The 14,190-nt window shown below is 41.4% G+C and overlaps 1 non-coding gene across 1 annotated transcript; it reads left to right on the forward strand.

Annotated features, from left to right (window-relative positions):
- The first annotated feature begins 2,046 nt into the window (after positions 1-2,046).
- LOC141639828 (small nucleolar RNA R71) lies at positions 2,047-2,155 on the forward strand. The gene has a single exon (XR_012542693.1). It is a non-coding gene; the product is annotated as a small nucleolar RNA R71 (small nucleolar RNA).
- Positions 2,156-14,190: the final 12,035 nt, after the last annotated feature.

Below are 14,190 nucleotides of genomic sequence, written 5' to 3' on the forward strand. Positions count from 1 at the left end.
ACATCAGGGCTGATGCCCTTAATGTCATCCAAAGAGTAACCTAGAGCCTTCATGTTTTTCTTAAGCACACACATCAAAGCAGCATATTTGGTAATCTTTAAGCTTAGCACTAACAATAGCCTGGCAAGTCTTGCTCCGTATCATCTAGAAAAACATACTTAAGATTAGGAGGAAGTGGCTTACGCTCTGGCACCTTTACCTCTACAGCATAGACAGAATCAGCTTCAATGGTGTAGCAAGTATTTACCAAATTCTCGTTGGCCAGGCTTAAAAGCATCTCATCTTCTTCCTCATCGAGCTCGTAGCTCTCCATTGAGGCTACCAAAGCATCTGGCTCCTTAGCATTCTCCATCAGATACCGCACACTCATCTAAACGGGTTAGATCTCGCTAAGGGATCCTTGGCTAAGGATTCCCTCCAATTAGAAGTGACACTGTCAACAATATCAATGGAATAACACGTATCATCATCAGCAGGTTCAGTCGCCTTGCGAGCAAGACTGAACTCAATGGTGTCATCCCCTACCTCTAAGGTTATGGTTCCGCGTTTGACATCTATTACAGCCCCAGTTGTATGTAAAATGGTCTACCTAAAATGATAGGTATCTGACTGTCCTCTGCAATGTCCAAAACAACGAAATCGACAGGGATAAAAAACTTGTCCACTCGAACGGGTACATCCTCTAGAACTCCTCTAGGTCTCTGAGTCGATATATTTGCCATCTGAACGGTAATATCAGTCACCTTAAGTCTACCAATATTTAACCTTTCGCAAACAGAATATGACATGACACCGACACTGGCCCCTAAATCACAAAGGGCCTTCCCAATTTCGTGGTTACCTATAGTGCAAGGAATAGAAAAACTACCCGGGTCCTTTAATTTAGGTGGTATATTAATTTGTGAAAGAGCATTGCATTCTTCCACAAAAGCAACATTACCATCATCACGAAAATTTCTCTTACGATTTAGAATTTCCTTCATAAAATTAGCGTAAGAGGGTACCTGGGTAATTAGATCAGTGAAAGGAATTGTTACCTCGAGATTTTGGACCATCTCCAAAAACTTACCAAACTTGCGCTCGAGCTTAGTGTTCTTTAAATGCTCCGGATACGGGACTGCAACACTGGCCGTAGGATCAGTAACCTTCGGCTTCCGTAAGTTTAAAACCTCCGTCAAATCATCAATAAGTGTAGAATCATGCAAGTTAGTTGACGCAATTGCGTCCTGCACTGAAGACCCAGTCGATCGACCATTGGTCTCGGTCGATCGACCAACCTGGCTGGGCGTGAACAGTTCCTGGACAGAGACTGTTTCTTCAGGAACCTCAGTCGATCGACTGAGAGTGTTGGTCGATCGACTGCTTCTGCTGGGTGTGAATAGTTTCTGATCAGAAACTTTTCCATCTGACATCCCAGTCGATCGACTGCTGTTGTTGGTCGATCGACTGGTGGTACTGGAAAATAAGCTCGTTTTCGCACCAGAATTTAAACTAGCCTCTTCATCATTTTCCGAGTCTCCTCTTGGCTTATCGGGACCTTCATAAGAGAGGCCACTTTTGAGATTAATGGCATTGATCATTTCAATTGGCCCTTCACTTTTGCTTGAAGAATTGGCGACTTGCTTAGGCTCTATATTCTCCAACTGCTTCACAAAATACTTTGAGGACTCAATCCCGGCTGCTTCTATTTTCGCCACTTGAACCAAAAGAGTTTGGACCATTTCTCTCAATTTCGCGGTCTCATTAGAATTATGGACAGGAATTTCAACTCGTTCCTTGGAAGCTTCAGAGGTCTCGAGCTTCTCGAGACGGGTAGTAATAGAAGTGATGAGTGTCCCAACGGCACTCATTTCATCACTTTGCTTGCGTGATTTTCCACGTGAACTCCCAAACTCAGCTCTATGGACTGCCATCTCCTCAATAGTGTTCCAACCTTTATTCTGACCGGTATTGTTTTGGAACCTACCATTCGCAGCTGCGTCCAGGATGACCTTGTAATCATCATATAAAGCATTGTAGAATAAGTTGCAAAGGTACCACTGCTGGAAACCGTGGTGAGGGACAGACCGAACCAAATTCTTGAAACGTCCCTATGCTTCACAAAATTCCTCATCAGGTCCTTGCTGGAAATTTGTGATTTTACTTCTCAAAGCATCAGTCTTTGCAAGTGGGAGGTATTTTTTGTAGAAGGCCAATGCTAGAGATGTCCAATCTGTGACTCCAGCTACTACTCTATCAAGGTAGCGGTACCAATCTCGCGCAGAATCCTTCAAGGAGTATAAGAACATCACCCCCTTTACTTCGTCCTGAGTCACCCCAGCCGGTATAGGTATGGAACAACAGTAGTCTGTGAAAATTTCCATGTGCTTCAAAGGATCCTCATCTGGTAGACCAGCAAACTGATTTCGCTCCACTAAATCAATATAGGAGGAACGAAATTCGAACTGACCAGTAGTAGGGGTAGGTAACACGTGCCCCTTTGGAAGGTCTTTGCTCTTTTGGTCAAGATTGTCATATATCGTAGTCATGTTCGTCAAACTGAGAGTACTCAAGTCTTCCTCTCAAAAACCTGTCTTCTAACTGTGCAAAAGCAAAACTAGAAGCAAAGGTAAGCAACGGCCTCAAGGAAGCAAAGTTCCTTGAGACAAGAAAAATAAACTAAAAATAAAGCAAACAGAATTACACCCTCTCCCCGGCAACGGCGCCAAAATTTGATACCGTCGTTTTGTATCAAAATTAAATTTAAAATTCCAAACTAAAACTATAGCTAGTGATAGTAAGGGTCGAACCACAGAGAGACAAGATTAATTTTGTTTGCTATTTCCAGTCTATAAAAGTAACAATTAAGTGGGGGTTTTTAAATTGGTTGACTAATTTGACTAATTGCTAAAATAAGAATTTCTCAACAAGATAAAAGGAAGATCGGGAATTTCGGTTCACCATGGCTAAGGTCAGGTCAATAAGGTAGCAGAAGTCCTATAATACGGTCTCAGGAAATATGAGCAAGCCTTTCGATCTATGCTCAAATTAACCTTACGGTCTTCTAATTCTCAGGAATTTCTCAAGGCTTTCGCTCAAAGGAAATTCCAATCTAATGATAATTTAAATTACTGATCTTTCAATCTAGTAAAAAGGCTTATCAAAAGACAACAAGATCGATACGGAAGAATTCATACTGACAAAACAATGCTAATTTATGCCATGGCTCACCTCGTTCCCAATCAATAAAATTAGCTATGCATAATTAAAACTAAAACAATTGCAAAATTGATAACAAAGAACAAGTTTGACATGATTGAATTGAGTTTAAGACAAAAGGTAAGAACTTAATTGCTGAAATTAAATTGGTAAAAACAAGAATTGAAATAACAAGAAATTAAAGAAGGAAGAATTTGCATAAAAACTTACTAATTAAAATGATGAACAAAGTAATTGAATTCGGGATTCGTCGTCCCTCTTTCTTGCCTCTAGACTAGATCTAAACTGAGTTCTTCAATAATGAAAAGCATAACCTAAAATTGTAGTTGCGTTCTACTGATAAACGATGCTAAAAGTTAATTACAAATTGGGCTTTTAAAAGTCTAACACGAAGAATAAATCTCAGCTCGCAGACTGGTCGATCGACTGGTGTGCATGGTCGATCGACTGGTCCTAGCAGAACAGTAGCGTCTGAGGAAGTTCCACGGTCGATCGACTGACCAGCATGGTCGATCGATCAGCTAAGCTGTGCAGTAGCCTCCTGTCCTCTTCCAAACAGCCTCTAAGCTCCATGCACGCATCCCGAGGTGAGTGAGTACGAACTTCCTTCTTCCATGCTTCCCTGAAGTTGCCTCCGGAGGACGATTTAGGCTTGATTTAGCCCACTTTCACTCATTCCTACAATAAATCATAGAAATTGCAAAGTAAACCATTTCGGGAGAAATAGTAGCCTTAAGCTAACAATTTTGCATGGAAATACGTGCCAAAACTGCAAATAAAGTGTAAAGAATATGCACGTATCAACTCGCATCCTTGATTAATATGCCAGACAACATGGTTGAAATGCCTTTATGCATCGAACGATGGTCAGAGCCAGCCTATGTACACTTCCTTAAAGACGAAGTGAAAAACTCAGGAGAACCTTGGTTCCAGGCCATTTTAAATTTCAAGCTAAATGGTACATACCCACAAGATATGGATAAGTGGGGACAACGCGCCATACACCTACTTACCTCTCAATACCTCCTAATGCAGGGAGAGTTATACAAAATAACACCACTTGGTGTCATCTTGCGTTGCCTTGATCATTCACAGGCACAGAAAGTAATGGAAGAAGTTCACGATGGAGAATGCGGTCCCCACATGCGTGAACCTATGATGGCAAAGAAAATTACGCGTCTAGGGTATTACTGGACGACAATGGAGTCAGATTGCATCAAATACGTCAGGCATTGTCATAATTGCTAGATCTTTGGGAATGTGCAACATGTTCCTCCCTCAATGCTATATACCATGACATCTCCTTGGCCATTTTCTGCTTGGGGAATAGACATCATCGGGAAAATAATTCCAGATGGGTCAAGAGGTCATTTTTACATTTTAGTAGCTATCGACTATTTTACTAAATGGGTCGAGGCAGCATCTTACACTAGCCTTACAGCCAAACATGTGGCAAAGTTCATACAAACCAATATCATTTGTCGATATGGTTGCCCACATGAAATCATCAGTGACAACGGGTCACATTCTCAGGCCCAAGCTGCACAGTTGCTAGCCAAATATAAGATCAAGCATCAGCATTCCTCGCCATATAGACCTCAAACTAATGGCGTGGTAGAGGCAGCTAACAAAAATGTCGTTACAATCCTCAAGAAAGTGATCGACAATTATCGTGATTAGCCTAGAAAAATACCCTTTGCGTTATGGGGATATCGCACGTCAGTTAGGACACCCACTGGGGCTACTTCTTTCCATTTGACTTACGGCATGGAAGTTGTACAACCAGTAGAGCTAGAGATCCCATCCCTATGCATTTTACTCGAAAGTCAAAAAGCCAGAAGCTGAATGGAATAGGGATAAGTATGATGAACTCGTCCTCTTCGACGAACAGAGGTTACGCGCATTACATAATGTGCAGACATATCAAGCACGTATGAAACGAGCCTTTAATAAACGAGTCAAACCCAGAAATATCAAGGAAGGGAATTTAGTACTCAAGTCAGTCAGAGCTCTCTTACCTGGCGATCCACGGGGAAAATTTAAACCTAATTGGGCAGGACCATTTCTGGTCAAGTCCATACTTTCAAGGGGTGCAGTTAAGATCACAGACCTAGACGGAAATGAGTTTTCTAATCCGACTAACATAGACCAATTGAAACGGTACTACCCTTAGAATAGGATAAAACATGCCTCGCGTGACACACGTGCCGCTCTTGCGACACGAAATAAAAACGGGCCCTGGCCCGCTAAAAAGCTTATGACATTTCGCTCTTGCGTTTTGACATTTTGATATCCTCATATCATCAAATAAATTGAGTTGCATTTCCTTAGGAGTAAATAAAGCACACGCTTATTTCTTTTCTAAGTTCATTACAAGCTCTTGCTTTGAACATTTATTCTTTTACATTTTTTCAAACTACGTACAGGGTTTGATTTCCTTTTTTCTAATGAATACGTAAGGAATCCTTTACAGGATACAACCCGTCATTTCAAGATGTAAATAGAAGGACATTTGCATGTTGCATTCAAAATTCGACAAGAATAAATAAAGAAAATTTATAAAAGTTTCTTAACTAATAAATCATTTATTCATTACTCCTTAAATAATAGTAATACGCCAAATAGATATAAATTAAAATGCTGAAAATTAAAATGCTAGGCTAGGATTCTAAAAATCCCGCCATTTATTACAACTCAAATAATAAATAATACTATTAAAAATGACTAAGGCTACTCTTCCATTTTCCCCTTGCCTTTCTCGCCTTCGTCACATTTTTTATCTCGACCACGAGCGGGACGCTCTTGCGTTATATACGACCTAATCACTAACGGTCGTTCTCGTGGTGTAGATTTCCCATTTCGATCCACCACCATCTTCTCGGCAGGAGCATTCTTTGGCTTCTTCGACGGACGGACGACCCGATATCCGACCTCTTCTTCCTCCTCAGTTAAGTACTTTTGGTTCTCCTTCGCCACTTCGTGGATCTTATAGTCTACGGGCTCGTGCTTCCTTAGCTTTTCACGCTCCTCGGGAGTGCTGGCTTCCTCCACTGCAGATATGAGTCAGATACCCATAACGAGCCAACCAGAACGGGTATGAACCACATATTCCTTTGGGCCCAGCGAATTGCCCACTCTCGACAAGACTCTGAAGTGTGTGCCAAGGCAGTTTGAGGGACGGTGTCTAGCTTCGGGATTTTCTGTCTTAGGCCCACTTGCCTCATCAATCTCTCCGGAAAAGTATAGACCATGAATTCCAAGCCGGGAACGCGAATTGACCGTGTCGGATCCAAAGACGATACTCCAGACACTGATCTAAGATGCCACCATGGCATGATCCACCTAATCAAGGGCCCACCTTCCACTATAAAAAAAACGTCTCGATGCGACGGACACGCTGCGACGGAATAATAATCCGTAGCAAATTTAAACCTGCGACGGACACTACGACGGGCCTTATACTCTGCGACGGACTTGCGACGGGCTTTCTGTCGCAGCCCATTTTCCCAGACCGCCAAATTTTCTGACATGGGGACACGTGTCCCATATGAACAGTGATTTGCGACGGATTTTCCGTCGCAGATTTTGACTTCCTGTTTGACTTTAGTGACCACGTGTCCCATATGAACAGTAATCTGCGGCGGATTTTCCGTCTCAGATTTTGACTTTCTGTTTGACTTTAGTGACCACGTGGCCTTCAATGAACAGTGATTAGCGACGGATTTTCCGTCGCAAGTCACTCTTTTGAGACGGGTATTTGCGACGTACTGATCCGTCGCAGGTATTTAGCAGCGACGGAATTCCCGTCGCAAAACCAAAATTTGCGACGAAATAGAGCGACGGATTAAATCCGTCGCAATTCCGTCGCAAGATCTATTTTTGCGACGGGATTGACATATTTGCGACGGAGTTTTCCGTCGCTATGGAACCTTTTTTTTGTAGTGTTCACTCTTTAATTTATTTTCCCAATAATTGCATACTCGAGTGAAGTCCACCATGTATAGCCTCGTTCTCATCGCAATTGATCGGGAGCGATATCCTGTCACGTCAACTGGGGGCTTGATCAACCGCAGCCTTTCCATTAGCCAGATTTGCAAAAAGGGGACGGGAGTTAGTATCCAAAACCGGCCGAAAAAAAAAATTACCGAAAAAAAACGAAAAAAAGAAGAGAAAACGGTCGAATAGGACAGAAAAGGGGTTCTTACCTGTAAAATAATAGGACTCCCAAGATAAGGATACTCGAGGTTCGCCTTCCTATTTTCCAATCCTAGTGATACCCGTCGTAAGGTGTCAAAAATAATATTTATAATTCCAACTACAACTATAGATAGCGGTAGCAGGGTCGAACCACAGAGAGGCGAATGCAATTATTAGTCGTCTGATTTTAGTCTTGAAGTAACAAATGAGTGGGGTTTGTTTTGAGTTGGTCTATAGCTAATGGCAATAAAATTAAAAGTAAACTAAAGAAATGTATGAAATCAAATATAAAAAGGGTGCTAAGATGGTCGGTTCACTATAGTTTCGGCGGCAGTACACTAGGTAAGTCTAAAACAATCACGTGAGACGGGAAAATAAAAAGTCCTCTCGGTCCATTCTCAACAGGTAGCATCTTTCGATCTCGCTACAGGTCCCTAATATCACTAATGCTAACTTTCGTCCTGAAAAGTGATTTAAAAGGCTAAATTAAGTCATCTTTCGATCTCATTAATCTAGTCGTCTTAATTAGGTAGGCTATCTCCCTTCCCTATCTTTCGATCTTATCGAGTCGGTCAATTCCTAAACATTCAACTAGTCGCGTGCACTCGATTCGTCAAACATAGCAATTAAATTAATTAAAACGAGGCAAATCTCACGTGGCCAGTCAATCGACCAGGGAACCCAGTCGATCGACCATGGCGCGATTTAGGGCTACTATTCTAATGCCGCCTACTTCTACAGATTCCCTACATCCTAGCACATGGGTATTTAGCTACTCATACTCGTGATAAAAACAACAAGAAGATTAACAAATAAAGCTAATGATTGCATGATTGAATTAACTGAACAAGTAAATAAAATGAAATAATAATACGGCTTCGGGAAATCTACACTATCAATTCTAAACTAAGAATGAATAAAGATGAACTGAAATGAAAGAACTTAATTTTACCGAATGAAAGGCAGGAAGAAACTGAAAGCACGAGCGAAAATAAATCCAACAAAACCGATTGTATTGAATGAATAGACTTGAATGCAAACCCTAATTATTTTCCTAATGTTTTCTATGATAATAATCTGATAAAAACTTGATAATGTCAGGTTACATTATATAGGAATATAACGTAACCTTATTACTAAACCTAATATACAATAGGCTTTGGAATTCTCGTTCTATTTCTTTAATTTGCGCGTCAGCTCGTATGATGGTCGATCGACCATGCAAGGCTGTCGATCGACTGGTCTGCACCGAACAGCAGCTTCTGTAAGTCGTGCTCTGGTCGATCGACCATAGGAGGCAGTCGATCGACCACTGTAGCTGGTAGTTCGCTTCTAATTCTTCATAAAATTATCTTTCAGGCCTAGAAATGCGCACCAAGTTCGTTTCTCGAGTAAATACTTTACGTCAAATGCAATGCAAGGTACTCGAGGACGGATTCGGCTCGATTTCTACTCATTTCCGCAATAATCTGCAATATTACATAAAAATACGAAAGTAGACGAAATGGGGCAAATAGTAGCATAAACTACCTAATTGAGCTCTGAAATGCGTGTAAAATAGGGTGTAAAACATCATATTTAGGACACGCATCAAACTTCCCCAAACCAAACCCTTGCTTGTCCCCAAGCAAGAACTAGACTCGATCCTAAAACCTAATGGAATGAGTTCAATCTCAGAGCGAAATGCAAACTGGATAGCCTAAACCAATTTAATGCAACATCTAACAATCAATCAGCAATAAGAATCATGCAAACGAGTTATGTAGCCGTTAAAAACTGCTGAACCGTCAACTGTAGAGACTTATCAAATCGGACTCTCACGGGTCGCTCATATCAACCAATTTAATGCAACATCTAACAATCAATCAGCAATAAGAATCATGCAAACGAGTTATGTAGCCGTTAAAAATTGCTGAACCGTCAACTGTAGAGACTTATCAAATCGGACTCTCACGGGTCGCTCATATCACTCAATAAATACAGGTGAGTAATGTAAAAGATAGAAAGAATTCATTTTGTAGTGACACTCACCTAACTACGACCTATATGAATATGCCTGCAATCTAATATGAAAATAATCTCTACAACCGTATATATGCATTCCAACCAATCAAATGACCATGACACATGCCGAGGTAAATATGGATATGTGAGGTAATGGGTAAGGAGGGCTAAAATAAATTTGGATAAAAACAGAGTTAAAAGCCAAGCTAGTAACTAAGGGAACCAAATTAATAACAACATCCAACTTCTTGCTCAAAATTTCAATCGAAACGGTGCTAATTATCAAGCACAAATCTCACAATCTTCGATGTAATTGTAATTCCCCAAAATATGATAATAAAGCAGGGAATAAAATCACCAACTGATCAAAACTCCAACCATGTGATTTTGATTTTCTCTTTTCTCGGGTTTCAGTCGATCGACCAAGATGGGCAGTCGATCGACCACCCTCTACAGTACAGCACTCATTTTTATTCTTTTTCGAATCATTTTTCTTCTCTTTTTTTTCTTTTCAATTCTATTTTTTCCTTTTCTTTCCTTCCTTTTTCATCTTCCCCACATTATCTCAAAATGAGCATTAACTATCAAAAACAAAGTAACAATCCCAAGAACATAAACTACTAGCTTGACAAGGGCAGGCTAAATGTAGGATGTAGTAACGGGACAAAAAGGCTATTTTTGGCAGTGTGGAGCTTATGGGTAAAATGAATAAAGGATACCTTTTCCACATGTGTCAACTAACCACGAACCGAACTCATACATGTATTAAGCAGATAAAGTTCATATTTATGCATATTGATGTAACATGTCTCATAAGGAGTACTACTCACATCCTAGATAAACTGGTCATGAATGTCACCAGTTATAAGCTCTAAACCTCAGAAAATGATGTAGTTTCCCAAAAATCAAAGTCAAGTCTCAAGGTTCAGCAGATAAATTAACGAAAACTCGTAGACTATGCAAATGATTTTACTAATAACATGTCAATTGGCAAGGCTTAGGCATAAAACAGCTGCAAATGCAATGTCATCATTGAAATACTACCGTTCCGACTCGACCTACATGCTAAAATAAACGTGCATTATTTTGAATTTTTTGAAATTTTTCAATTTTTGAATTTTCTGTATATATAAGGGAAATGAAATAACAAATGCAAACTGAAATGCAATAAACGTGTAACAGAAATGCAATAAAACATGTGAATGCAATACAAAACCCTTCCCCAAACCAAATCACACAATGTCCTCATTGTGCAAAATCATATAGTGAAATAAAAGGGAAACGGGAATTTGCGAAAATAACTAAAGAAGACATGAAATTAAGCTCGGAAACTCACAAGACTTTAAGCGCAGCAAAAGGAAACCTCCCCAAACCAGCGTGAGCTAGGAGGTTTCAATAGCCAGCAGTGCTACCAATAAGTACCTGAAAAGACAGAAAATACCGCGCGTAAATCCGAGAAAACAATTTATTAAACGCAACATTATGAGTAAAATAAAGAAACGGAAGAAAACATAAATGAATCGGATGATAAAGTGGAGAAAAGACTCCCTCAACTCCGCAAATCGACCAAACACAGCAGGGGAATGATCGAAAACAGGCACAGCAGCGAACATGGTTGATCGACCACATCACCCAGTCGATCGACTAGAGTGAACAGGAACAGAAGCTCCTGGAATTCGCAGCTCAGTCGATCGACCATACTGGCCAGTCGATCGACTGAAATACCTGCTGTAACTTTCTGATTTTCTTCGAATTAGCTCAATAAATCGAGCCAACTTGGTCTATAAACCTGCAAATACACATAAAAACGCGCCCAAAATTGCGCAAAACCCAAAGTAACAGTCTAAAGTGTATAAAATCCTAAGCAAACTTATTAAAAATGCGAAGTCCCGCGCACATAAAAGCAATAAAAAGTCCAAAAGCAATAAAATGAATGCAACTAATAGTTGATCAAGAATGGCCACGGAATGGCCCACTTGCTCGGCTTCTGGCTACAAGAAGTAGCCTCTACAATGCTCATCTTCTCAGCTGCACTCTTCTCAACTCCAACATCCACAAAACTCAACGGATCAACGGCTTCAGCATCTCCCCAATCAGTAACTTCATCTGGCTCATCAGAATCCAAGTCGGACTCCCTTACTTTGACTGGCTCCTCATCAGTGCCATAGCTAAGACATCCTAAATCGCCTCTTTGAACGATTGGCTCCTTCACAGCTGGAGCAACATGCGGCACTTCCTTCCCCAAAGCAGCTCCTGCAATATCCAAAACAGAAGAATCTTCCTCCAATTTGCTCCCAATCTGGGGCGGAGGTATTATAGCAGAAACAGGCATAGAGATAGGCATATCAGGAAGCACAAAATAAGATTTCTATTCAGAAACTGTATTACAAGTGACTGGCCACATGGGGTCTTTCTTCGTAGCTGTCTGGGCAAAGACAATGGAATGCTTCCCTACTTTGAAGGTCGAGTCTTCCCGAACAACATCTATAATCGCACAGCAGTGTGCAGAAATGGTCTACCCAATATGATAGGAATGTGGGCATCCTCGGGCATATCTAGTACAACAAAGTCAACAGGGAAAAAGAACTTTCCTATTTGCACAGGAATGTCTTCTAAGACTCCTATAGGCTGGACCGCAGAACGATCGGCCATCTGTACTGTCATGTTAGTAACTGCAAACCTAGTCAATTTCAAATTCCTAGCAAGACTCAAAGGCATTACACTAATACTGGCTCCTAGGTCACACAAGCCCTTCTCAATAGAAAAGGTGCCAATACTACATGGGACTGAAAAGCTACCTGGGTCTTCTAGCTTATGAGGTGCAGTATGGGTCAAATAAGAACATGACTCCTCAATTAGTGCGACAGGATGCACAGTTTCAAGTGACTTCTTTTTAGACAAAAGTTGCTTCATAAATTTCATGTAAGCAGGCACTTGATTAACTAACTCAAGAAAAGGAACTTGTACATTTAAGCTACGAATAACATTTTCAAATTTGTTAAACGATACCTGCTCCTTTGTCGGCACTAATCTCTCTGGATAAGGGGCTGAAAGAAGCAACTTAGCCCTCTCCTCTAAGTCTCTCATGCCGGCGTCAGTGGATTTAGGCTGAAAATCCACTACCTTCTCCTTGTTGTAGCTTGACCCTTCTTCAGACCGTCTCAAAAATGAACCATTAATCGTTATCGGGTCGTACTTTGGAACCGGGAGTGACCCATCAGCATTTGGGTCTTGCCTCAATATTTTCTGAGTAGTCGTACCCCGAAACAAGTGGTCCCTCAAGTTATTTGGCATTGGAGAATGAAAAGACTCACCATCAGCAGCGTAGTCAGTCGATCGACCATGCATGTCAGTCGATCGACTGACTTCTACAAGAACAGTAGCTGTGTCACTTCGCAGACTGGTCGATCGACTGGGTATGTCCGTCGATCGACTAACATACCTACTGATCGTCTTTTTCTTGCTATTATTCGTTACAGCCTTCTTCTTACTTGGTTCCGCCTCACCTTTTTCAGTAGCTTCCTCGACCATAGCGGGCCCATCGAGTGTAGACCCACTTCTCAAAGTAATAGCATTAAGGGTCTCCTTTTGATCCATCTGGGACGGTAAATGCCCCAGAGCTCTTGTTTCACTCTTGCTAGCCAATTGAGCGATTTGGCTCTCCAATATTTTCATCCCGGCCTCTCTAGCTTGGGACTCTTTCAGCAACAAATTCTTCAACTCGGCAAAATCGGAGCCATGGGACTGTTGCTACTGCTGAGGGACATACGGAGGCTTTTGATATGGCTGTTGCTGCTTATGAGGGGGCGCATAATTCTGCTGCTGCTGCTGTGGAGGTGGAGTCCGATTTAGGACATTTTGGCTACTCCACCTCAAGTTTGGATGGACATTCGGCTCAAAATAAGTGTTTGTCTGCCTATAATGTTGAAAAGCAGTACAAGACTCATAGGGAATGCTGCAGTTTTCTGAAACATGTCCTTCTCCTCTACATCTCTTGCAGACGAAAGGACCGTCTCAAACAGCATTCACATGATAGATCCCTCCTTTTGAAGCTCCTCCCAACTCGTACTTATCAAATCTCGCCGTAAGAGCCTCTAATGCAGCTACAGAAGGGGATTCAGCACTTCTCCTTTGATTTCCCCTGGAATTTCCATACTCAGCTTTATGGGTGGCCAAATCATCAATAATTTTCCACCCCTTAGTCTCTCCAACATTCTCCTGGAATCTACCATTAGCTGCCGCATCCAGGATGGCCCTCTAATCGTCATAGAGCCCATTATAAAATTGATTGCATATGCTCCATTTCTCAAACCCATGGTACGGAATAGTTCGCACCAACTTCTTGAAATGGACCCACGCCTCATGAAAGTTCTCATCAGGACCCTGTTTAAAGCTCGTGATATGAGCTCTAATGGCATTTGTCTTCGAGGTAGAGAAATATTTCTTGTAAAATAATGCTAAGGCCAGCGAATTCCAATCAGTGATCCCATTAGCTGCTCGATCCAGGTCTCGGTACCACTCCCTTACAGCATCACGAAGAGAGAATATGAACATAGTTTCCTTCACCTGGTCTTGAGTCACACCGGTTGGTGGGGGTATGGAATAACAATAATCAATGAATGTCTCCATATGTTTGGCTGCATCTTCATTTGCAGCTCCCCCGAATTGGTTTCTCTCAACCAAGTTGATATAGGACGGTTTTTGCTCGAATTTCCTGTCCGTCCCTGGTAATGCGAATCCCTTATAGAGATTCTCAGCTGTCGGCTCAGAGTGACTGGCTATACTCGCTTC

Source organism: Silene latifolia, unplaced genomic scaffold (assembly GCF_048544455.1).
Source record: "Silene latifolia isolate original U9 population unplaced genomic scaffold, ASM4854445v1 scaffold_57, whole genome shotgun sequence".
Taxonomy (NCBI): Eukaryota; Viridiplantae; Streptophyta; class Magnoliopsida; order Caryophyllales; family Caryophyllaceae; genus Silene; species Silene latifolia.